The 24,569-nt window shown below is 45.1% G+C and overlaps 1 protein-coding gene across 10 annotated transcripts in view; it reads left to right on the top strand.

Moving 5' to 3' along the window:
- Positions 1-24,569, top strand: part of SCUBE2 (signal peptide, CUB domain and EGF like domain containing 2) — a 1,402,698-nt gene that overhangs the window by 1,182,739 nt on the left and 195,390 nt on the right. The gene's annotated exons all lie outside the window — the stretch shown is intronic.

Below are 24,569 nucleotides of genomic sequence, written 5' to 3'. Positions count from 1 at the left end.
AGTGCAGCTTCAGTGTTACAAGCAGTTAACTCTCTTCTTTAAGTCTGAAAGCACCCACTTATGGACTGCTGTGAGAATGAGCAGTCTCCTGTTCCCTCTCTACCCTTCCAATCACTCCCCTAGCATGCTAGTACTAAGCCCACATCACAATTTAAATTGCCTAAAAAATGTGGCATTTGAATGCAGGTATGAACAGTGAAATGCTTTAATTTAGTAATTGCTGGTCCCTTGTTAACAGCGAAACCCAGGTGTCGTTTAACATCTGTATCCTGTTCTGTCCGGCAACTGCTCTGAAGGTCGGCCAGGATGAGTCCACATAGCCCAAAATTTCAGGGGGGGGGACTGTGGGAGTGCTGAAGCCCTGTCAACTCAATGCTGTTATGCCACTGCTTGTGTTTAATGCCTTGATTACTTAATGGTAATCGTCATTACTCCTAGCCCTATTCCTCCTCGTCCCTGTACTTGTGTATGAGGCAGTACTTGTGTATGAGGCATTCTGCCTCATACACAAGTACTGGGATGAGGTAGAGGTACATGGAGGTAATGCCTGACTTAGCTACCTGTACTCTTCATTACTCCTAGTCCCACTCTTCCCCATCCCAGTACTTACCTTTGAGACAAGGAGCCTCCTGGACCGTTGGTTTGCCCGGTGAAGCCCTGCTGCTGTGCTGAAGCTCTGAATTCGCCTTGTCTAGGGAAGACCTGCAGAGGACGACTAGTCCCCTTGGGTTGATGGGACCTCTCAGAGCTGGCTAAACCTCTATTGCTGCTGCAGGAACGAAGTGCCAGGGAGAGGAACACCGGAATCGAGTGAGTGTCTTTAAGTTGGACCAGAGCTCCAGGAAGATCCTCCAGACTCCCAGGAACCATAACTGACAAAGCCTGAGCCACCTCAACAGAGTGCTGGATCCCAAATGGGAGGAATGTCCAGAGTGGTATCCGAGAACCGCACTGGTGCCATTTGTGAGAGAAGAGAGGAGCTGAAACTGCAAAGTGCCACTGATCTGAAGTTTGCTCATTGCTGCCGCTGACCTTCCATTCCACGACTGAGGCCCAGGAACACCAGGATCTGCAGACCTACACAGGAACAGAAGCCAGCTGGAACCACTTTCTTCTAACCAAAGGTACTGTAAACTAAGGGGGTTGCTTACCTCTTGTTGTGTAGCCATGTAGGAGGCTCGGGTGGATAGCTCGGGGGCAACATGCTCGCCTTGGAAGAAAGATGACACAGAGCAACACAGGTTCGATCCCCGGGTCCACGCTTAGAAACCTCTGGGTGTTAAGCGCGTTATAAATAACCTATCATATCATACGTAAGCTCTGGGACAAGGAAGAGGGACGTGAAGGTAATTCTGGGCCAAAGAGCTGATTCTGGATTTTGGGGTAGTTGGTAAGAGGGGGGCGGGATTGTGTGATAAACCATAATGGTTATCCATGGCCAGGCTAAGCAGACAAATGATATGTGGTATTAGTGGCTAGAGAGGCATTTTGGTGGAGCCAGACTAGTCATTCTTCAGTTTAGTATGACTTTTTTTTAACTGTGCATTTCTGATAAATCCGTCCTGCTAAGTGTAATTACCTGGCTAGACTGGCATTTGGGTGCTGCCAGTCTAGCCGTTTCTTACTGCTGCATTGTATATTTTTCTGGGCAACTGTGATAAAATGATATGTCATTTATAAAATGCCTGTACATAAGTGTTTCTAGGCAAGACAAGGGAGGGAAGATAGATGGAGGACAAGACAAACAATCTTACTACGCCTTGTGTCATTCAGATTGTGTAAGTGCGAGAACGAGAAATGCAGGGGGAAGTGCAAGGAAGAGGGGAGGGGAAAAAAGGGCAGTAATGCTCTGAGTAAGTGCAGCCAGGGCAGCGCGGCTCTGGGTAGTGCAAGGAGAACAAGGGACTGTAGGGTTACAGTTACAGCCCCTGAGTGCATAGTAGGCCCAGAGGCAGTGCAAGGGTGACTGATCAAGAAAGAGTCTGGATTCAGTGAGACTCTGAGGGTAGCCAAGCAACCAGTCAATACAGCAGACAGGTAGGTCAGTAGGGGAGGGAGAGCGAAAGCAGAGCAGAAGAGGAATGTTTTGAGCTGCTTCTGAAACTTCAGGTGGTCCGCTCAAGTTTGAGAACGGCAGGGAGGCCAGAAGGAATGCTGGAATCAAGGTTAGAGAGCAGATCTTCACGGGTGTACAGGAGAGCAGTTTCCGTGCCTCTGGCAGCTCTGGGGCCAGACTGATGGTAATGTAGACAACAGATTCAGTGTGGAGATTAAGCTGGGAGATGGGCAGCTTTTCCAGAGTTTGCCCAGGAAAGGGGTGATGGAGATTGGGAGATAGGTTGCCGGGCAGGCAGGATCGGCATATGGCTTCTTGAAGAGTGGATGCACAAGGAGTGCTTAAGGAGAGCGGGGAACATTCCAATGGTGAAATAGTGATTGCAGAAATCGGCTAAGGATGGAGTGAGGGTGTCAATATGGTCCTTGATGGTTCTGGAGGAGCAGGCGAGCACCAGCTTGGATGATCATAGATCAGATTTGTATAGACACCTTGTCAGGTGTAAGAGAGAAAGAGGAGAAAGGAGGAGGAGAGATGGAGATGGCAAAAGGGGGTTCGAGAGAGGAAGATGAGATCGAAGACAGGATGCCCTGAGTTTTAGCAGAGAAGTGAGTGGCAGAGCCATACAGAAGGCCTGGGAGGGTACAGGGGAGGTAGAGACTGCAACAGGATTGACCAGTTCCTTGCAGATTTTATAGAGTTTGGCCATGTTGTTAGAGGCTGCAGAGACACAGGCTTGAATGTGTGCTCTCTTCTTGAATAGCGTTATTGCTTCAACTGGCATTTTGGTGCCACCATTCTAGATATGTCTAAATGTGGCCTGGCATGCTTTACTGTAATGTTATTACGTGTCTACACTGGTCCACATTGTGCAGCCAGTGGGACATGTTTTCAATGTGGCATGGAATTTTTAATAGCAAAGCATTAATGTTTCTGTGCAGTGTTGGTGACTTGCATGTATTGTATTGGTGTTACCCTACAAATCAATTGCAAACACTCTGGCTTTTTAGCCAATTATTCTCAAAGTGTGCTGTATATTGCATGAAAACACTTATTTATATCTTTCTCTTAGTACAGTGTGCGCGGCTTACCCCTTCAGCAGCATGTTTGTGTGTATTGTGCAAGCGTGATAATCTAGGCTGGCCCAGAGTGTGGCACGACCCAGGATTTGTTGCCGAGTTGGGGGGGCCCTCAGCATGGTTCGGAGGGGAGCCCCCACATTTTGTGTTATGCCACTGCTTCCAGCCCCATTCCAGCTAAGCCTCTGGCATCCTTTCAGAGGCTGATGGCCAAGGTTGCTGATGCCTTAGGGTTATTGCCTCCACCCAGACCGAAAGTAAAATTTGAATCAACAGACATTCTGAATGAAGGACCCAAAAGGGAGACTGTGCTACCGTTCAATGTAGAAGTAGAGGCTCCTGTGCAGGCGGTGTGGGAAATGCCCATCTCTGCACCTGTAGTTGACTGGAGACTGGCTAGGAAACTCCGCCCTGCTCCCTCAGACCCAGCCTTTTTGTCCACTCATGCCTCCCCTGAGAGCTTCATGGTACAGGCTGCAACTGCAAACCTGAAAACATCCACTTTTCCTTCTCTCCCCTGGACAGAGACTAAGAGGCTGGATGCCAGTGGAAAGAACGTATTTGCCTCAGAGAGCCTCCCTACGGGCAATCAACGCTGCTTGTGCTTGGCGAAGTCCTTGTTTGGTCTGTCCACAGTGGCCAATGAAGCAGACCACGTTGATGAAGGGGAGATGATTTTTTTTTTACCATGGTCCAAGACGGTTTCCCATACTATCGACACATGTTGGTGCTTTGATGGTCTTATGTTGTATTAGGTGCACACACAAAATTACGCAAGAACGGTTAGCTTCCTTGCCCATGGTGGAGTTCAAATAGAAGTCAATCTGAGGGTGTTCTACTCTAGCCATCTCAAAGAACAGGGTGAGGCTATGCTTCATCAGCTGAGCCCACCAAGACACTAGTCCCAGCTCCAAACTAATAAGGCTAACTGTGACTGAGGTGGGGAGTTCCAACACCCTCTTCAAGATCCTCCCTTCCAGGGTGTCAAACGTTCTATTCTTTCCTTGAGACAATTTGACTCCATACAGGACAGTCACCAGTATCTTAGCCCTGTAGAAGTCGATTAAGGGAAGTAGGGAAAATTCATGCAACTGCTTTGGCCAAGGACAGACAGGCCCCCACTTTCTCTTCCATTTTCCCTTCTTCAGTTGTGTATCGCCAAGAGACAGAAAATCCCGAGTATTGGATGCACCCCACTTTGCTAACCCATTAATTGTTGATTATCCACTTGTAGCTAATGTTTTTTCCTCTTGCTACAAGTCATCACATGCGATTTAGCTGGGTTTACTGGAAGGTTTTGCCAGGTAGGTCATAAATCCTGTAAGACCGCTCTGCAGTTCTGCAGGAGTGTAATCAATCAGGACTACATCATTTGCATACGTGATGCAGCCCACTTGCAGTTGCCCACACATAGGGGCGAAAACCCCCACATCTTTGCTTCCTCCCACAAATCTTCAAGATACATATTAAAAAGAGTGGTAGCAACCACGCACCCTTGTCTGTCCCCCTAACCACTGAAATAGATCTTGAGGGCACCTGTGCTGTTGACCATCACTTTGCAGGTTGTATGTGAGAAAAGCATCTGAATTGTTGCCAAAAGACCTGGATCAATGCCCCAGTTTACCAGCTTCTTCCACAATCGTGTAAGATCCACATTGTAGAATGCTACTGAGAGGTTTATGGCTGCTACATACAAAATAGTAGGCCCACTACCTTTAACCTCTGAAAGGCAAGCGTATAATAGAAAACCACTCTGTAAAGTACCCACTACCCTCCTAAATCCACTTTGTAATGGATGCAGGCGGTGGTTAGCCTCCGCCCAAGACATCAGTTCTCGTAACACCATAGTGGCAAAGATCTTAGAGGACGTATCGGTAAGTGAGATAGGGCGGTAGCTCCCTGGCGCTCCCGTATCTCCTTTTTTAAAGATTGGGGATCAGTATGGATTGGTGCCATGAATCTGGACATTTACAAAATGTAGCAATTGGTTCGAATAGGTTTCCTAGAATGTCAGCCCAGAGAGGGGGGGGGGGGTTATTCTTCAGGATCTCATTTGTCACCCCGTATATTTGTGTTTTCCGATGCCTACACCAGAGTCTGTATTTTTGCTTCAGGGAATTAATTTCTTTTTTCATCGCCACCTTCTTAACCAGGGAGGATTTGTTTTACATTACTAATTTCTTTTAGGAGAATGTTTTCTATTGTGAACTGTACTGTCAAATGGTTGCCTCTTGGCCTCCAGTGTAGGCGTTAAGGGCGTCCCTATTGTTAAATCCCTTGCACTTCCCAGATTGTCAAGCAGATTAGAGAACACATTGGGCACTGTAATCCCCCTTCTATCTTCCAAACGAAGGTCATTCCACCAGTGGGCAAGCCTATTATTAAGTTTCTGCATGTTGGCGCTGCGTTCCCGCAAACTTCCACCTTCCCCGGTTATTAAAAGTTGTCTGTTACTGATCGATTCCATTTTTTCCAGTGGAGCCAACGCTGACACCGTTAGTAAGAGGAGGGAGTGGTCGTTCCTTTTCATTTTTAGAATTTGTAAGTCTCTCAGCCTTGCCACATCTGTTTTAATAAAGATGTAGCCAATCCTTGAGGATGGGAATCCACTGGCCCAGGTTGGAATATCTTTTTGGGGCTGATCCCCGATCAAATTGGATTGGGTAAAGCCCTATCTTGACAGGAAGTGAGACGATTCCCTTGCAATGTTGGTCCTTCTCGGGCACCCAGTTAGGTTTTGGGTGGCTGTGTTGATGTAAGGTGACAGATAAGCACACACAGCAGGAAGCTCAACAAGAAAGAAGAATAGGCTACAGTAGCTGTGAACAAAAAGGGGCAGAGAATACAAAGGTACAAACAAACTGGATTCCCTCTTGGGGTGTATGCAGAAATGGGAAAGCGTGTTCCACGGACCTTTGGAAACTCCAGCCTTCTGCACAACAGCAATGGGTGTCTGTACCTGAACCCTAAGGCACGAACAAGGTAACAGTACTTCACAAGACTGAAGACTGTATGGGTCCAGCAGGAACCAAACAATGACACGAAGTACAACACTGAAAACGCGACGGGAGGGGCAGAGGGCCAGAGGGGCAGAGGTTGCCTGCCGGAAACCAACAGTCAAGCTCTGTACAAAGGATTTATATAAGACACAAGTGAAGACAAGAACAGAAATATCCAGGGAAAAGGAAGTCAAATAGAACAAGGTTAAGAACAGAATCCGGAAGAAAGTAAGGGCAGAAACCTAGTATCTAACTGTAGGGAATGGTGACCGGAAACTGTACACAGAATAGTAGAACAATAACTCAGGGCTGGAAAGACGAGAGAAAGCTAGCAGAAGGAAATGAATGAAACAGTATAACTGAAATGGATAACCTAAGGGGAGGACGGAAGACTCAAGGAAGAGAAGGACAGGGATCAAGAACAGGGGGGTTGCAAACAAGGAAGAGAGTAAGGGAGCAGTAGCCAGGAAACAGGGGGGCTGCAAACAAGGAAGCAGGGCTGCAGTAACGGATGGCACAAGGTGCAGGCAGACTGTTGTGGACTGCAGAGGACTGTAGTAGGCTGCAAGGCAGGGAGTCCAGAGGAGCAGGTCAGTAAGGAGTGAGTCCACAGGAGCAGGGCAGTGAGGCAGGAAGCCCAGAGGACCAGGGCTGAAGGCAGAGGATTGTAGCAGGTTGCAAGGCAGGGAGCCCAGAGGAGCAGGGCAGCAAGGCAGAGGAGTGTAGCAGGCTGTAAGGCAGGGAGCCCAGAGGAGCCGGCAAAGGGCACTGGATCAGAAGCAGGATAATACAGCAACAGGGACAGCATACAATCCATGGCTCAAGGCAGAAAGGGGCTGGGAGAACTCTTGATGCAAGAGACTGAGCTCCTGCAGGCAGCTGCTTAAATACAGCCCTGCCCTGTACTGAGGCAGGCTAATTGGCAGCACCTGGAGCAGCACACCTGAAGGTAATCTGCCTCCTCCCTCTCCGGTCCTGAGAAGGTGGAAGCAGCACTGATCGCTAGGGCTTCTGGGGATTGTGGTTCAAATACTGATGAATGGGAATAGCCAGGAATTGACAACTGTAGCAAGGTGTATTATGGTACATGTAGTTAGCTGAATTAAATAAGAAAGTACCAAAGTCGTGCAAATGGAAATTAAGGACCAAAGTGTGAATAGGCGTTGTTCAAAGAGTATTATGAGGATAAATGAGTTCCAAATAGTCCATGATGGTTTCCAATGTCTGCGCCAGTGGCACAGGCATGACACTGTGTCAGAGTCCCCCAGGAGAGGATTGAAATATATGTTTATTAGGAGAGTCTGAACTACTTGGTTATTGATCCCATCTACTATTTTAGAGATTAGTAGATCCTCTCCACTCGTATTGAGAAGATAGAGCTGCCTCCTCATAATCTTTACTGCCACTAGTAATCCACCTGCCCATCTTCCTTTGACACAATTTTTGGCCTTGCTGCAAATCTTCAAATATCCATCGAAGGTGGGGGTATCCCTGAGCCATGCTTCCTGCAAGAAGATGATGTCCGCCCCTTAAATAGAGTAATCGGGTCAGTATTCAAGAAGGAGTTGTGGCTTCTTGAGTTCCAACTGCAGATTACCAGATCCACGTCCTTAGAACCCCGGGCGGGCTCTTGTAAGTGTTGGCAGCGCACTGGAGAGCCTTCCCCAACCCTGGGGGTGGGGGACCTGGTCAACCTTCCTCTGCGGGTCAGGGTCAAAAAAGCACTTTCCAGTCAGATACACCCTCCCATGGTCTCGGGCCGGCTCCCCTGTTTTTTTGGAATGCTGTTTGCATCTGGGTATCCTTGCGGTTGCCTGGAGAGTTCTTGGGATGACCGTCAGTATTCTGTCAAAGATTGCCCCCAGGGAGCCTTGCTTTCTCAGAGTTGGATAAGTAGCCACCCTTCGGCTGTTCGTACAGTGATCCTAAGTAGCCTGACCTGGCTTTAGAGGAAACATAAGTGCCAATCACAGGCTTCTTCGGAGACTGACTTTTAGGTCTCATCTTGCATGGGGTTTTCTGCTGACACGTTTTGTTCTTGTGTAATGCTACATACTCCGTTGCCTCCAGGATCGTCTTGTCTGCATCCAGCACTGACTCGTCAACTGGGCCCAGTGCTCTCCCAGAGTTTGTTTTTTTTAAAAACAGTTTTATACATTTTTCCACATACAACCGTACAGTAGAATAGTCGACATAAAAAAAAATAACTTGCATGTACAGTTACATGTTCCTTTTTCTCCCTCCCGAGATATTAGGTTCATCAACATCCACGATAGGCTCCCTCTGAACCTCTGCCGGGAATGTCCCGTGGTTTTCCTATATTTCTTGGAGGAGCACAACCACATATGCCTCAACCTTCCAGAGCCCCTAATATTTTAGGTGGGGTCACTTTTGATAATTATAGGTTTCTTAGTTGTTGAATTCCTCCCTAGGAATGTAGTAGGGATTGACGTAGGATCAGGCACTTTCACTCGTTTGAAGAAAACAAAGTTCCTATTGTCAATAGAAACTCCGCCCCCTGCACACCATTTGGTATTGGAAATAAAAATTCCAAACAATGTTTTAACAAATTGAGTAGTTCTATCAAAATATGTCTCAGGATGAACAATTTAATCTTGTAAATGAAACTGAAAATCAAAAATGGGAGTTCAATTCACTCAATAATATCAATTTATATCAATTATGAGCTCTACGCGTTTCGAGAGTGAAACTCTCTTCTTCAGGAGAAATCAACAATCTTTTAAATAAAGCATTTTCAACAAAATTTCTCGACACAAATTTCTGTAATTCATCAATTCAAATGAATACTTTTTTCAAACTTTGTACAAACACAATTGCTTTTTTCAACTAAATTTTCTTGTGTGTCTTCAAAAGATCATCGATTGTGGGATTATGGAAACGTCATCTTGTTGCACAGTTCTGAGATTCTGTGGACAATATTGATATAAGATATTAGTGATTTGTAGGTCAATGGAGGTTCTGATATTAGTCAAGTAGAATGTTTAAATACCTCTGTGGTGTTGCAGCATATGGCAAAGGGTTTCAGGTGTCCAGACGCCTGGCCGTTCAAACAATCGTGCCCTATAAAGGTAAGTATATCTGCATTTTAGGTGTGTATATCTCGATTATTTTCTAATTAACAAACAATGTGTTTATAGTATGTCTACTTCAACTATTCAATGCACTCACCTAATCCGGGGTGTGCTATATTTGTCACAGCCAACGTTCTACTTGTGCCAGCGTTTGTTCTTTCTTTAAATGTAATGTCATGCGGTCCGAACTCAGGAGTAGTCCTTAGGTATACGATTTCTAAATGAATGATAATGTATGTCAAAATTTGATAGTTTCTCTGTGTTATGTGCTAAATTAACTATGTGGCTTGAACGAGTCTTACCTCTGTTTCTCAGTGCACTGGCCGTCAGTACTTCTTTCCCAATTCTAATGAGCGAGAAGCTTTTCACTTGCGCGTAGTTCTTTAAGTAGTCATGTGATATTAATCACATGACCACACAGGATTCCGGAAATCGTAGTACCTCTATGTGAATTCAAATAGAGTGTCCACATTGGTAAACAAACTCTGTCCATGTCACAATGTGTATGAACCTCACCTACGCTTCTCAGTGTATTCGCTAGATATGCTTCTTTGCAATTCTATAAGACTCGAACCTGTTCACTAATACATATTATATTGAATTGAATGGTCATGTGATATTAATCACATGACCGCACGGAATTCTCACCTAAGTTCACCTATGCTTCTCAGTGAGTTCACCAGGTGTGCTTCTTTGCAATCTTATTAAGTTGGAATCAGTTTACTAATACTTGTTATCTTGATAAGTCGTGTGATGCTAATCACATGACCACACGGAATTCTGGGAATCGTAGTGCCTCTGTGTAAAAGGCCATTTAATTATATATAGATCCTCTTTCCATTATCCCACAATCATGACAACATGTTTCTGGTTAACATGATTAAAATCTTATTGGTGTCATGATATATGTATCCACATTTTAACAATTTGCCATTTTCTAAATATTCGTGTCCTGGCCACCATGTTATAGTCTATACATGTTGTTGTTTACATGTTATCATTTGTTTATAAAGACACATTCAAAGAATACTCTTCATTCATGCATCTGGGTTCCAGGGCATCCAATTTATGTACCCAAAACATCTCTCTGTGAGACAGTATTTGTTGTAAGTTGCCTCCTCTCGCTGGTCATGTAATGGTCTCGAGGACCACGAATTTCAGTTGTGAAATTGTATGATGGTGATCTCGAAAGTGTCTTGTGACTGGTGATTTTATATTGCCAGTTCTAATATTCGACTTATGTTCAGATATACGATCTTTCACTCGTCTCACTGTCTGGCCAACATAATACTTGCCACATGGGCAAATTAGTCCATATATCACACACTTGTTTTCACAAGTCGCGTAATATTGTAAATACATTTTTTGACCTGTATAAGGATGTCTTATTGTTGAACCTTTCTGGACATTGTTGCACTGACTGTAGTTTAAACAGGGAAATGTCCCTTTCTTAGATTTTAGTAATAACCGTTGTTGTGTCGTGGTCGTTCTCTCCGCGTTGACTAGTGAATCCCGTAGGTTCCTCCCTCTATTGTAAGCCATTAGTGGAGGCTTCGGGAACAAAGTGCTGAGTTGTGGGTCTAACCTGGTGATTTTCCAATTCTTGTGTAGAGATCTTTTGATCTGTGCACTGCTTGTGGAGTACTGTGATAGATAAATCAATGGAGGATTGGCCTTATCTTGTTTGTTCTGTTGAACTAGAAGTTCAGACCTTTTCTTCAATCAGCCTCTTTCTTTGGCTTCTGTCAATATTGGTTGCGGAAAACCTCTTTCATACCGTGTGAGTTGATCTCTTTCTGCTTCTTAATATCCTTCTTCGTTGGAAACAATGTGTTTAATCCTTTGTAATTGACTCAAGGGTAGATTTATTTTCAGGTGTTCTGGGTGATGACTTGTAAAGAATAAGCTGTTATTAACGTCCGTCGGTTTTCTGTAGATTGTTGTTTGTAATTTACCATTTTCTGGGTAGAGCTTTGTGTCGAAAATATGTACTGCTGGTGTCCCAATCTCAAGAGTAAATTTGAAACGGTTGTTACATGTGTTCAAATAGTTCAGAAAATCTTCCAGTTCTTCTTTCGTACCTTTCCATATTGCAAACACGTCATCTATGTAACGTCACCACATCACCAGTTGGTCTGACCATCTTGGATTCTCTAAGATGTATTGAGTCTCAAAATGAAACATAAATGTGTTTGCATATACTGGGGCCATGGCTGACCCCATCGAAGTTCCGGATATCTGTAAATAATATTTTCTTTGAAATCTGAAATAATTATTATAGAAAATCATTTTCACAAGTTCAATGGCAAAGGTTTTATTGGATGGGAAGTATTCCTGTTGAACATCCAATGTAAATAATATCCAACTTTCTTCAATTTGATCAACCGTATTCAAAATGTTCAGTAAGTGAGTGGCATCTCTTAAATAGGTAGATGTGGCTTGTAAAATTGGTTGAAGCAGTTTGTACAATCACTATATACATCTATACCACACGAAGGAGGACTGGAAGCCTTAGAATGGTTACTAATTCAACAGGAATACTTCGCATCCAGTAAAACCTTTGCCATTGAACTTGCGAAAATGATTTTCTATAATAATTATTTCAGATTTCAACTACTCAATTTGTTAAAACATTGTTTGGAATTTTTATTTCCAATACCAAATGGTGTGCAGGGGACGGGAGTTTCTATTGACAATAGGAACTTTGTTTTCTTCTATGATACATGTGACTTCTTGATACCAGAGTCATCTTTTTTCTCCCCAGCACCCTTTAAGATTGATAAATTGTGTGAGCCATTATAGCTCTAAATTCCATAAATTTAACAAAATTGCTTTTTTTGCTTAAGAACATAGGGTGTGCAGTCTCTCTTCTATATGTACTTTCACTCGTTTGGCCAGGGGGTCTGCTCATCTGTTTTAGGGCCCTTGCAGATTGATGCACCTGGCCTGGTCTGTACAGAGTGACTGTCTGATAAAACCCACATTAGCCATGCCCCGCACAACAAGGAGCGGGCACTCAATTGTTTCTTGATGTTAGTCAAGGCTGAGATGTTCGCTTTAACCTCAAGTGCAATTATATTGAACAGTCTGATAAAGGCCTGTAGAACAATGTTCAATGCTGCAATTGAACTTGCACCCCCTTCTGGTGGAGCATGACTACAGGTATTGTCACCCTTGAATGACCAGTGAGGGGTTAGATCGTTGTCTGCAAAGGAGGTTTCTTCCAGCGAGTTCTAGGGCAAAAGTGTATCTGATATTCCATTCACCTCAAGATTCTGCGTTTTAAAGAGTGCAGGAGAGATGCTGAGACTCTCTGCTGCTGTTATTTCATTTTCCAGACAGGCATACTTCAGTCAAATTCATACTTGCTTCCGCTTTCACTTGTGACAAAACAATCCCTGAGATTTCTAGATCATGGTTGGTACCTGTCAAAGGACCCATTGTAGAATTATTTTGGGCTGAAGCTTCCCAGTCGAGAATTTGGCCACACAGTAGTTTCCATTACTGGGGGGGAAACATAGTATTTTTTCCTTGAGCAGTAGGCCCCCTACCGGTCCCAATCCCAATGGACCCTCCTCTAAATTTTTAGCTGCTGGTAGTTGGGCCGAGCTCCTTAAGTGGTAGCGCCTGGCATTATTTTAATTTTTGCCTTTCATACCTTGATGAGATGGTAGGAGGCAGCCACACACTTTACGCGTCAAAGGCAAAACTACACTGCAGTCCCCGCTTTCCGGGCAAATGAGATGTTACATGTAGTGTGCTTCGCCGCAGGTTCAATGTTTAGTTTGTCACTCTTGCACACTCACTCGCCGCAATCCAAAAATATACTGCCAGTGAAGATCTGCAGAGCTTGGCTTTCGGCCTCTCGGTCCCACGGAAACACAAAACACTTGCCTTCACTCGGCTTGGCGCCAAGGTTTTAATAGAAGCCACTCCTCTTTCCAACGATGAACAGTGAGGAGAGACTTGTGATGAAAAGCCAAGAGAATAGACTGCCTTCACACTGCTCACTGCTCTCACAAAACACTAGCCATGTTTTACAAGTTCATAAGGAAAAGTGGGTTTTTTGCGATTATCGGTGCAAAAAGAGTTTTCTAAACAACCTAAAAGTACATTATTTCATGAAACTCTGCAGTAAATATACTGTCATTCCTTCACAGTTCCAAACTAATCAGTCTCTTTACATTTATCCTGACATGTTTAATTCCTTCCAGCAGTTCTCTAAAACTATTTTTAAGGTAATTCTTCAGGCAAACACTGTCCGCCTTTCAACACCTCTTATACTATCCACTAGTTTTTCAACATCAATATATATTGTTTATGAAGCTTGTTCCATTTGTTAAACTTCTAGTTAAACTGGTTATAGCACTTCTGTCTTTAAATTCACATGCCCAGGTCTAGTATTGTAAAATTGTGTTTCCTGCAATGACATGTGTAATTAACATTTATTTAAAAAATATATTAATGATATACTTATTTGTTTTTAATTGTCATTATTCATTATCGGGATATTACTTCCCTTTTTACTCTGCATATGGTGTTACAAATGTACTTACAATTACATGTCGGCAATATCGTTTGCTCTGATATTCTTGAGGGTACAGGCCCGATGCGCCTGCCCTCTATGCTCTGTTACTATGCTCTGTGTTACATTCTACAGACTCTTCAAATTAGAGGAAAGGGTAGGGGGAATACAAAACCTTTCCTTTGTATTCAGTCTTTTATTAGCAGATCTGAGTATCTACTAAATCCATATTTGTTTAATGTATTAGTTACCTTATCTGATTTGGTTCTGAATGCCCGCTCAGGGAAGGCTCCTATATTTCTTAAATGAATCTAAATTCAATGTGCTTTTTTTTTTTTGTTAGACGGCTTCCCACCCGATTCTGCAGTTGGAATTCGACACTGCCTATTTTGGCAGACGCTCCATGGCCATGAGCAAAGTGTTAAGGTACTACTCCTGAATGAGGAAGTTTTGCTCTGCGCAGGATGGACAGAGCCTGTTCGGGGCTAAGGCATATGGTGCCCTTCAGAGGTTCCAGTACTCCAAAGTGATGGCAAAGTCTTTGGGTTTAGCCGTCCAGCAGCCCTCCGCTCCATCTACAAGAGGTCTTGGTTTTTGTCGTTCTTCCTCTTAAGTTCCATGAGAATGAGGTCATGTGGCTCCTAGCAGACGCAGGGCGGACTCTTCTCGTGAGTTAGAGGTGCCCCTAGGGTAGGATTGGATATAGCCACCATCCCCTCTGTGACCGAGAGTGCCAAATCCTATTAGACTTTCTCCCACAAGTCCCCTGTGGGAGGGAGAATGTCCCTCTTCAGCTCGGAATGGTCTCCAACTATGTCCCATACATGGGCCTTGCAGGTCATTCAGCAGGGTTACAGTCTCTTGTTCGTGCGGGGGCTTCAGGACCATTTCCCTCATACCATCACCTTGCCTCCATATCCCATCCTCACAGAAGTGGTCCATCTGCTTCTTTCAAAGAATGCGATAGAACTGGTACCACGTACAGAACGATCCAAGGGTTGATATTCCACTTATTTTGTGGTTCTGACAAAGGATGGGGTTTTGTGTCCGATACTGGTTCTGAGACTTCTGAATTTGTACATAGGAATGGACAAATTCAAGATTGTAACTCTGCCCCAGATTCTTCAAGCCCTCCAGCTACCTACTTCTACTTCCCCACTCATTTAAAGCACAGGAGGTACCTGAGGTTTGTACTGGGCCAGCAGCACTATCAGTTCAAGGTTGTGCCGTTGCTTCTTTCTGCGGCACCCAAGGTTTTCACCAAGCTGCTGGCAGTGATAGGGGCTCGCCTCAGGAGGGAGAGCATTCATGTCTTTCCCTGCTTGGGCGACTTGCTCATCCGAGCTCACTCCCCTGACCTAGTGCGGGTACATTTGCTCCGTACATGCAGTCTGGTGCACAATTTGGACTTTTCTTTGAACTTCAGAAAGTCTCATGTTTCACCGTCCCAGTCCCTCCGATTTATCAGGGTGGTCTTGGTCATTCGCCTGGGCAGGGCATTCCTGCCTGAGAACCAAATGGCAAACACCTCCTGGTCTTTCCACCTCTTCCAGTCACAGGGACATGTTCCTGCGTGAGCCTTTCTAGGCCTAGTGAGTCTCGTGGCCTCCTGCTTCGTGGTGGTTCTGGAGGCCTGGCTGTGCATGACATCACTTCAATTGTCGCAGTTTTAGGGCCACAAGTCAGACCTCTTGCAGGTATTGAACCAGGTGGATTAAGACCTCGCGTGGTGGTCCCCGAGAGGACATGCTGAGAGGCTTGTTGTTTCAGCAACCCTGCCCTCAAGTGATACATCTGACTGGTTTGGGTGCTCACCTGTCAGACTTGGCAGTGAGGGGACTGTGGTATTCCTCAAAGTCTCGGGAGCACATCATTTTGCTGGATTTGGGGGCTTGCCCTGATTGCCTTCCTCCCCTCTGTGAAAGGCAAGACTGTGTTAGTCCTGACTGACATGAGTGGCCATGCACTACCTCAACACGGAAGCAGTGTAGGATCCTTGCTGCTATGCAGAGAAGCAATGCGACTGTGGTTCTGGGCTTTGGAGAATGACATTCTTCTGATGGCTGCCCATCTTGACGGCAAGGAGAATGTCACGGTGAATGCCTTAAGAAAAGAAACTTCGGCCTCCTATGAGTGGGAGCTCTGCCGCAATGTTTTAGTGGAGATTCTCTCCTGCTGGGAGACTCCTCAAGTAGTGGATCTATTTGCTTACAGTGTGAACAGGAAATGTGAGCTGTTCTGCTCCAGGGAATTTCCTCATCGGGGAGCTCTAAGGGTATGCATTGATGGTAGAGTGGACATTCAACCTCTTTTATGCTTTGCTGTTGATTCCTGTCATTTCACTGGTTCTCAAGGGATTGTACCTGCCCGGGACCACGTTGATTCTAATCGCTACCGACTGGACCCAGAGGACGTACTACCCAAAGTTTCTGGACATGTCCATCTGCCTTCGCAGGCACCTCCCAAGGAGAGTGGATCTACTCTCCCAAAAGGAGGAGCAGGTCCTCCACCCGAATGTCAGCAGCCTGAACCATCATGCTTCCTTGCTGAAAGACTGAGATGCAAGGAGTGGGATTCGTCGGTCGATGTCCCTGATGTACTCCTATCAGTTCGGAGACTCGCACCGAGGTCTATGGTCTATATATGCCAGCTGATGGCATAAACATTCAGCTTGGTGCCAGGAGAGGGATGTGGACCCTTTTCCCTGTACATTATCCCCCGTTTGGGATTTTTTATTGTCTTTGGCCCAATAGGGCCTGAAGATCGGTACTGTGACAGGGTGCCTCACTGCTATTTCTTTGTTTTGTTGAAATCCAGTTTTGCAGTTTTTGTGGGGTTTGCACAACCTGTTTCCTCCAAGCCAGTTGTTTTTTTCCGGCTAGGGATTTGAATTTGGTTATTGACATTTCCTATTGGAGCTCCGTTTGAGCTCCTGCATTCCTGTTCTTTTAGATTGCTCACCCATAAGTTGATTTTCCTAGTCGTCATCACTTCTGCTAGATGGGTGAGTGGGCACCAAGCATTATTTGTTAAACCTCCCTATCTGGTTTTCTCTAAAGAGAAGGTGATGTTGAGAATGAGGCCGTCCTTTCTTGCAAAAGTGGTCTTGGATTTCAAACTCTAGCAAAAGATCCATCTTCCTGTGTTTTTTCCTCCACCAACCCTTCCATAGCAGAGGAGTGGTTACATCGGCTGCATCGGGTGCAGGCTCTCAGCAACTACGTCTCTCCAAAGAGAGACATCAGGAAACCTGACAAGCTTTTGTGGGTTCTGCTGGTGCATATGCTGGCAGGGCTGTGACTAAACACCCCGTTGAGGTGGATCATTCTCTTCATCACTGAATGCTATGATCTGACTGGTAAAGATGAGCCTGAGGGTCTCTGAGCCTAATATACCAGAGGGGTGGCAGCCACCTCTGCCCTGCAGAGGGGAGCCCCTGCCATGGACATCTGCCAGGCAGCAACATGGGCTTCTCTGCACATGTTTGCTGCTTGGATTCTCTTTTGGGGCAGGACACACACTCCATCAGGAAGGTCATCCAGAGTCTTGGTCTAGCTGGTGTCCTTTGCTCCCCTCCAGACCCACTTACTGCTGTGAGAGTCTATCACAGCTGAGGATTCCGTGGGAGGGAGGAATCCATTAAAACTAATTACTTGCCTCCTGGTAATGTTCTTTCTGATGGATGTGTCTCCCAAAGAGGATGGACGTTCATACCAACCGGCCCTTCTTGGCAGACAGCTAGTACACCTTTATTTTTGAGTTTCATGGTCCCTGGTCCCTCAGCATCAAAGTGTTAGGGATTCAACCCCATTGTTTGATATTATAGTGGGGGAGTGGCAGGGTATCTAATAATACCTGGGTTTTGAAAAACAAGTCTTGTTGGCCGATATGAATTTGGTGCTGGGAAAACAAGGTCTCTTTTATGGTATATGTTCTATCAGACTCAAGGAGTTCAATAGTCCTATACTCTCCTTCTGGCGGTATGACGATTATCGGCATGGGTTTTCAATTTTAGTCAATTGAATCATATCCCACTTCTGATACCACATGGAAGGCATGGGGTCAAACAATGAAGACAGACACAAGTGATCACGGTTCAAGGGTGTTTATTGAACTTCAAATGGGTTGTTTTAATGCCTATCTAGACCTAAAGCTTCGGATAGGAGCAAGCTGCGACCATCTCATAATAATAATGCAGTTCCGGTCCAGTATGTCAAATAAAAGGACCTATACTAATGCACCTATTGCCAATCCTTACTTCTAAATAAAAAAAGGTGTGGGACAATGGTTGATTCAATAAGAAAAGTGTTCAAGAAATAATATGTCAGGACGGTTGAGCATTGGCTTCCCTTCCCCATGTTTTCAGCACGGGGAAAATCAGCATGTTCGAGCTTCGCAAACACTCTGGCTTCTCAGCCAAGAGGATACAGTTCAAAGCACAGACATGAGGGTCTTCTGACAAAACCTCTTTCCAATAACACTCGTACTGCAAAGTGTCTGTCGTAACAAAGTCTCAAAGTTCCATTCCTATTAGGATTTTCACATGCACAAGTTCTTGCTCTTAATGTTCATCATGGGTCTCCCTCTTCAGGCTCAGACCCCCTTTTTATCACACTATTCACACTTGGTCTCCCTCGTTCAGGCTAAGACCATGGATCTCCCTCATTGAGGCTCAGATCCTCTTGATATGGATATCCCACGTTCGGGCTTGGATCCTCTTGAAATCAAAATCAAAGACTTTCGAATGTGCGATGGGTTTTGTTTAAACCATCACAAGACCACTTCGATTAACTTCACACAATTATTTTCATCAATCTTCTACTTTTGTTTCTCTTGGCGGCATACCTTACAGAGAGTTTAGATTGAGCACATCCACGGTGCCAGACCACTCTGTCAACGGTTTCGTTTCTTTCCTTCTCAAGTTCAAACATTAATCAGCTTTAGTCGCGTCTTTCGTCACACACATTTAACATTGTTTGTTCCAGCGCTTGTTATACAGTGTTGCCACTTACAACCTTGACTTCAACATAGACCGGTCTTGCCTCGGTCTCCCCAACTCACCGGCTGTGTTGCTCTTTCTGGCACTTTTATTCTTGATGCCAAAGACGATACCAGGGCGGCTGCTGCTGCTCTTGTCCGCCTTGGTCAGTTACGCAGGAGGGCCTTCGTTCTCTCCTACACACAATGCAGGATTCTTTAGTCTGGTTTCCTGTGATTGCAAGTAATTGCATTCACAGAAGGAACACGAGTGGCAACTAAACAACAAGCCACCCAGACAGATTTTCAAAACATGGCAGACACCAGATAAAGACTTATTTGTGGCAAGTACAAACGCAACATGCCAAATATTTGCATCCTGTTACCCAGAACCAGGATCCCTAGGCAATGCCCTGTGGATGACATGGTCAGAAACATTGGCTTACGATCTTCGAGACACCATTGCTACTCATGGGGATACTCTGGGTAGGAAAGCATGATAATGATCCTCATTGCACCAAATCGGATGACACTGATGACCTTGCATACTGCAACTGGCATTGTATCCCCCTATTAAGCTACTCCAAGAATGGAATTTGCTAAAAAATCAAATACTACACCCAAGCCCAGAGGCCAGTAAATTGATAGCCTGGCTCCTAAAATCATAGTTTGGACATCTGAAACTACCACCAAAGTGCTATGACATTTTTAAAGATGTACACAAACCAACACGTGTGTGTTACTTTAATAAATCAAAGTGATTTGTAATCTAGTGTAGGAAACATGATAAAGGCCCATTAAACTGCACCAAGGCTAAAATATCTACTTCGAATGGATTGTGTCCTCCCACGTATTCCTCATCTTCTGATAAATCGTTATCTTCAGCTTCGCTGCTTCGGAAAAAAATGTTCTCGGCAGAGGGCGCTGTGCTCGAGGTCGTGGCGTCGATTGTCCCTCGACGGACTCCGTACTCTGTCGACGTCACCGATGGTATAAATAGCTCGAGCCGCGCCCGTTGCTTCAGATCCGTTTTTCCGATCGCTTTGCTATCGAGAACGGCACGTTTGAGATTTTCTGTGAAGAAAATGTCGTATTCTTCGACTCCTTCGACACCCAAGACTGGGTTCAAGAAGTGCGTAGATTGTGGATCGAAAATGTCGATCACGGATCCTCACCGGATTTGTCTCTGGTGTCTCGGTTCCAGTCACCGGACTGACGACTGTGGTTCCTGCCAATCCATGACCGAGAAAGCTTTGTGAGAGGAGAGGTAAACTGTCGGTGGGGAGGGAAGCCTCTAAGAAGGCTACGTCCAAAAAACATAATTCGAAGGAATCGGATCGCCATAGGCATTCAAAGAGATCTCGATCCAGGAGTAGATCGAGACACTCTTCTTCCTCGTCCAAAAAAATGAAGAGGAGATGTAGATCTCACTCATCATCTTCCGAGTCGACCGAAGAAATTCGATGTCCGACAAAATCGGATTCTCCCAGAAAATGGGAAGAATTTCGTAAAAAGATGGAGGTATTCGAGAATGCGGCCCGAACCCCTCGAATGAACCTCAGAAGAGCCATACCCCTAAGGTCGCTCCATTGGACGACAAAGGGAAGTCTAAGACTACCTTGGTAAAAACCGGTAGTGTCGAGGATACTCGAAAAACTCGAGTCGACGACAAGTTGTCGAGGACTCTTCGAGAGTCGAGCACCTCTCCGGTGCCATCGGCTTCGACCGTTTCGGCATCGAAACCAAAAATAACCTTGACGCCTGCATCAAAGTCATCTTCGAATTCATCGAAGATTCCTTCGACAACTTCGAAGGATTTTTCCATTCCTTCGCGTATGGTAGAGGAAGAAAGAAGATTTACTCCGTTGCCCAGGTCAGACTTTTTTAAGTCCATGTGCTCAATTTATGAGGAATCTGGCTCGGAGGAAGAGGAAGTCACCCCCTTTGGAGTTTCATATTGCACAAAAAAAGTTCCTGAGGAACTCATTGATCAAGAGTCCAAAATGAGAGACCTGAGTGACACTCTACATTCTGCCAGTGGAATTGACACCTCCCCAGAATTAGAGTTTGCCAGACCTGATCCTGCAGAACATGCAGACTCAGGGTACAGGAGTCTTATGACCAGAGTAATTGAGTATATGGGTTGGGGTAACACTTCACCCGTTTTTTAACAAGATGACATGACGGATACAATTGTCAGAGGTCCTCAAAAAGATCCAGTTCTCCCCTTTCACAGGGCTCTTCAGAGGAGGGTGGAGAACAACTGGGAAAGCCTGAGAGCATTGCTGCTGCAGATAGTAATTTCCCCAAGAAATACAGACCAGCTGGTACGGATCCTGAATACTTAAACAGGCATCCGACTCCAAAAAGTCTAGTTATTCAGGCAGGATCCACATCAAAGCAAACTGCATATCCCACTATCCCCACAGATAGAGAGGATAAAAAAAGTTGATGCCTGGGCACATAAAGTTTTCTCTTAAGGCAGTATGGCCCTTAAATCGACAAATGTCACCTGTACCCTGGCCAAGTTTACCCATACCGTGTGGGACTGTATTTCGGCGGCGGATGAGCATATTCCGGAAGGCGAGTAAAGGGAAGGCTTCCTGAATATAGTCAAAGACGGGAAGGAGGCAATGGGGGAATGTCTCCAGTCTGGACTGGATACTGCTGATAGTATCGGCAGATCCATGGCTGCAAGCATTGTGCTACGCAGATTTGCCTGGTTGAGGAAGTCGGGGTTTGCACCAGACGTGCAAGCCAGACTCCTCAACATGCCCTTTGATGGCTCGAGGCTGTTTGTCAGTAAGGCTGATGAAAGCCTAGAAAAACTTCAGACCTCGAAAGCGGCAGCTAAATCGCTTAGTGCCTCCATGCGCCAGCCTCTAAAACCCTATTCCGGCTCATCTTCCTGGAGGGGTCGTTCTTTTCGTTACTACTCCTCATTTGGTAGAGGAAGAGGACAGGCTTCTCAAAGGGGCAAAAGAAACTTCCCTCGTGAAGCATGAGGAAGAGGTGCAAAATCAGCCTCATGAGCGGAATAGCGGGGCATTACCTCATCGGATCGGTGTGTATTGGCCTTGGGTGGGCTGCAGGGGGCCCCCCCGCTTCCGCGATATTGGAGGCAGGGGACGGATCTGACGCCGCAGGGTTGAAGTGGACCAGGCGGTGAGCAAGCCGGTAAGTAGGGAAGGGGGTTAGGGGGTCGTGTTTGATCATTTGAGAATTGATCGCATGAGGGCTGTTTTTTTTCGAACAGTTTGTTGCAATCAATTCTCATACGATCAAACACCCCTGGCCTACCTTGCCGGGGCCTTGATCGACTACTGTAATGGCCTGCTGGTTGGCACCTCTAAAACCAATTTAAAATCATTGCAGACCATACAGAATGGCGCAGTTAGAGCCGTAAAAGGTCTCCGAAGGATAGCACATGTCTGTGAGGCCTGGATAGAGCTCCATTGGCTCCCAGTGTGTCATAGAATCTCACACAAAATCCTGTCCTTAACGCACAAATGCCATTCTGGATGCGCTCCTGGTTACCTTGCGAATCGTGTACAGGAAGCTGTGGAATCCAGAGTACTTGGATCCAACAGGAAAAATAGACTTCAGCAGGCACAAATTAAACTAAAGACCTTTGGTGGCACAAGCTATAACTAATGTGCCCCTGAGCTTTGGAACACACTTCCACCTTTCCTGTGGGAGGTTAGGAATCTGAGTAGCTTTAAGAAAGCCATCAAAAACGTACTTGTTACACTCGAATTACTAATTGATTACCACTGCTACCTTATGAGCCACCTGGATCTTTTATACTGTTTGAATACAGGTTTGTTTCTGGCACTTCTTATGTTGTTTTTTCATGTCTGGTAGTTTGTTTTTTGTGCGCACTGAGGCCTGAAGGCGAGTTGTGCGTTATAAGAAATTCAATGTATAAATTAAGGCCTTCAAGGAGGGCATCAAGTGCCCACATCCACTAGTGGCTCATCCAACCCCAGGTTGAGGTATTAAGTCTCACACAGACTAATGCTATCACCTTTTGAACCAATATATACAATTTTTCTAAAACATCCAATGTTTAAGATCGCATTCCTAACAGCCATCACCTACATTAGAAGAGCTACAAGCTTTGTCTGTAGGTGAACCCTTTGTTACTGTGCATAAAGAGCATGTGGTGTTTAGAACACACCCCAGATTATCAAAACATTCACTTACAAATTCCACGTCAAGTGAGCAATTGAGTTACCATCTTTTTCCAAACGCCTGGTCAAAAGAAGAAAAAACCCTGCACACTCTTGCTGTCGGGGCCAGTTATTTGCTATATGGACAGAACAAAATTCAAACAAAAGATGTGCCAGTTTTTCTTATCATTTGCAATGGGCCAATATGATTGTCTAGTAACTAATGCTACTATTTCAAGAGGGCTTAACAAGTGCATACAAGAATGTTAAGCATTAGCACCAAAGAAATTCCCTTTCAAACCAACGCCCACACTACCCAGGCAACAGGAGCAACACTAACCTTCTTAGCAAACTTCCCACTCGAAACTATTTGCAAGGCAGCAACATGGAGTTCAATGCACCCTTTCACAGCACATTATTGCATACACTCAGGTGAGGAAAGCTGTATTCCGTAACTTGTTCTCAGCAGTGCTATCACACCTAATGCTTAATAATCTATGCATAGCCTGTTAATCTAAACCAATTCACAAGTCCCAGAAGATAAACGTTACTTGTCCAGTAACAGTCTTTCTGGTGCATGTTTCTGTTTAGTCCCATGCACCCACCTAAAGTCTCTGTTGGGTGGTACAGAAAACATTCCTTACTAGGTACTAAGTATCACCTGTGCAAAAACATTAACACTTTTCTCAAATAAGTACAAACGAAAAACAATCTGAAAATGTAGGCACACAGGGGAATTGTGGACACCTATACATGTAGAAGTGGGATAGTGTGAGTAACACTGATATTGAAAAAACCTGCAATGCTCCAGACCAACCACTAGATGGTGGGATATGAATAACATTCGATTCTAAACGGGTACAAGCATCGGAAAGAGTGCTACTGGGTAAGTAACATTTGTCATGCATGTGTGGAGTGCTCTCGCTGAATGAGGAATGAACTCTGGAGATCAATACAGGTTCACTGCTTTGGAGGTGCACGAGGAGAGTAAAGCACTGTGCTCCACCAAAGAATTTGATGGTTTTATTGTCTTATGAAGGTTTGCTGAAATTAGCCTCCGATTTAACATAAGCCCAGATTCCTGGAAAGCATCAAATGAAGGGTCTTTTCCTGGCTTGCTCAGTGATGAGACTGTTCTAGAATTCCTGCCAACACAGCTTTGCATCCTGTGCAGGTTACATCCTCCAAACCCATGACTGCCCATCTTGAAATCTTCCAACAAAAGCTTCATCAATCAAACCCCCACTATGCCCTCAGACAGGTGCCTCTTAAGTGTGTGTGACCCTTTCCACTCAACCAACGGGAAAAGCACCCCCATCCCTGTGAAGTACGACTGCATGCCATTAAGGAGTGGCTGACCTTCTGAGGGACCTGAAACCCCAGAGCTTGTCAATGGCAGTATTCAGTGAGAATGCTAGCTCCTGTTCAGTCTGTGATTCGACCATCTAGGGAAAAAGTGTTAAACCTGAGTGGCTTCTGTTCTCTGGATTATTGAGCACACATGTACAATTGTGAGAATCGTGGTATGTGAAGAGACAACAGAATATCGGAATTGCCCATGTACACAAATAATTCCCTCTTCTGTCATGTCTACATACATCAACATTGCACATTGTATCTATGTTAAAACATGGTGTCTTATGAAGTGGAATTGGTTGCATTTGCTCGT

This window comes from Ambystoma mexicanum, chromosome 11 (assembly GCF_040938575.1).
Source record: "Ambystoma mexicanum isolate Mex_15411 chromosome 11, UKY_AmexF1_1, whole genome shotgun sequence".
Classification (NCBI taxonomy): domain Eukaryota; kingdom Metazoa; phylum Chordata; class Amphibia; order Caudata; family Ambystomatidae; genus Ambystoma; species Ambystoma mexicanum.
The sequence above is the reverse complement of the archived record's forward strand: the minus strand, read 5'-3'. Positions and strand labels throughout refer to the sequence as shown.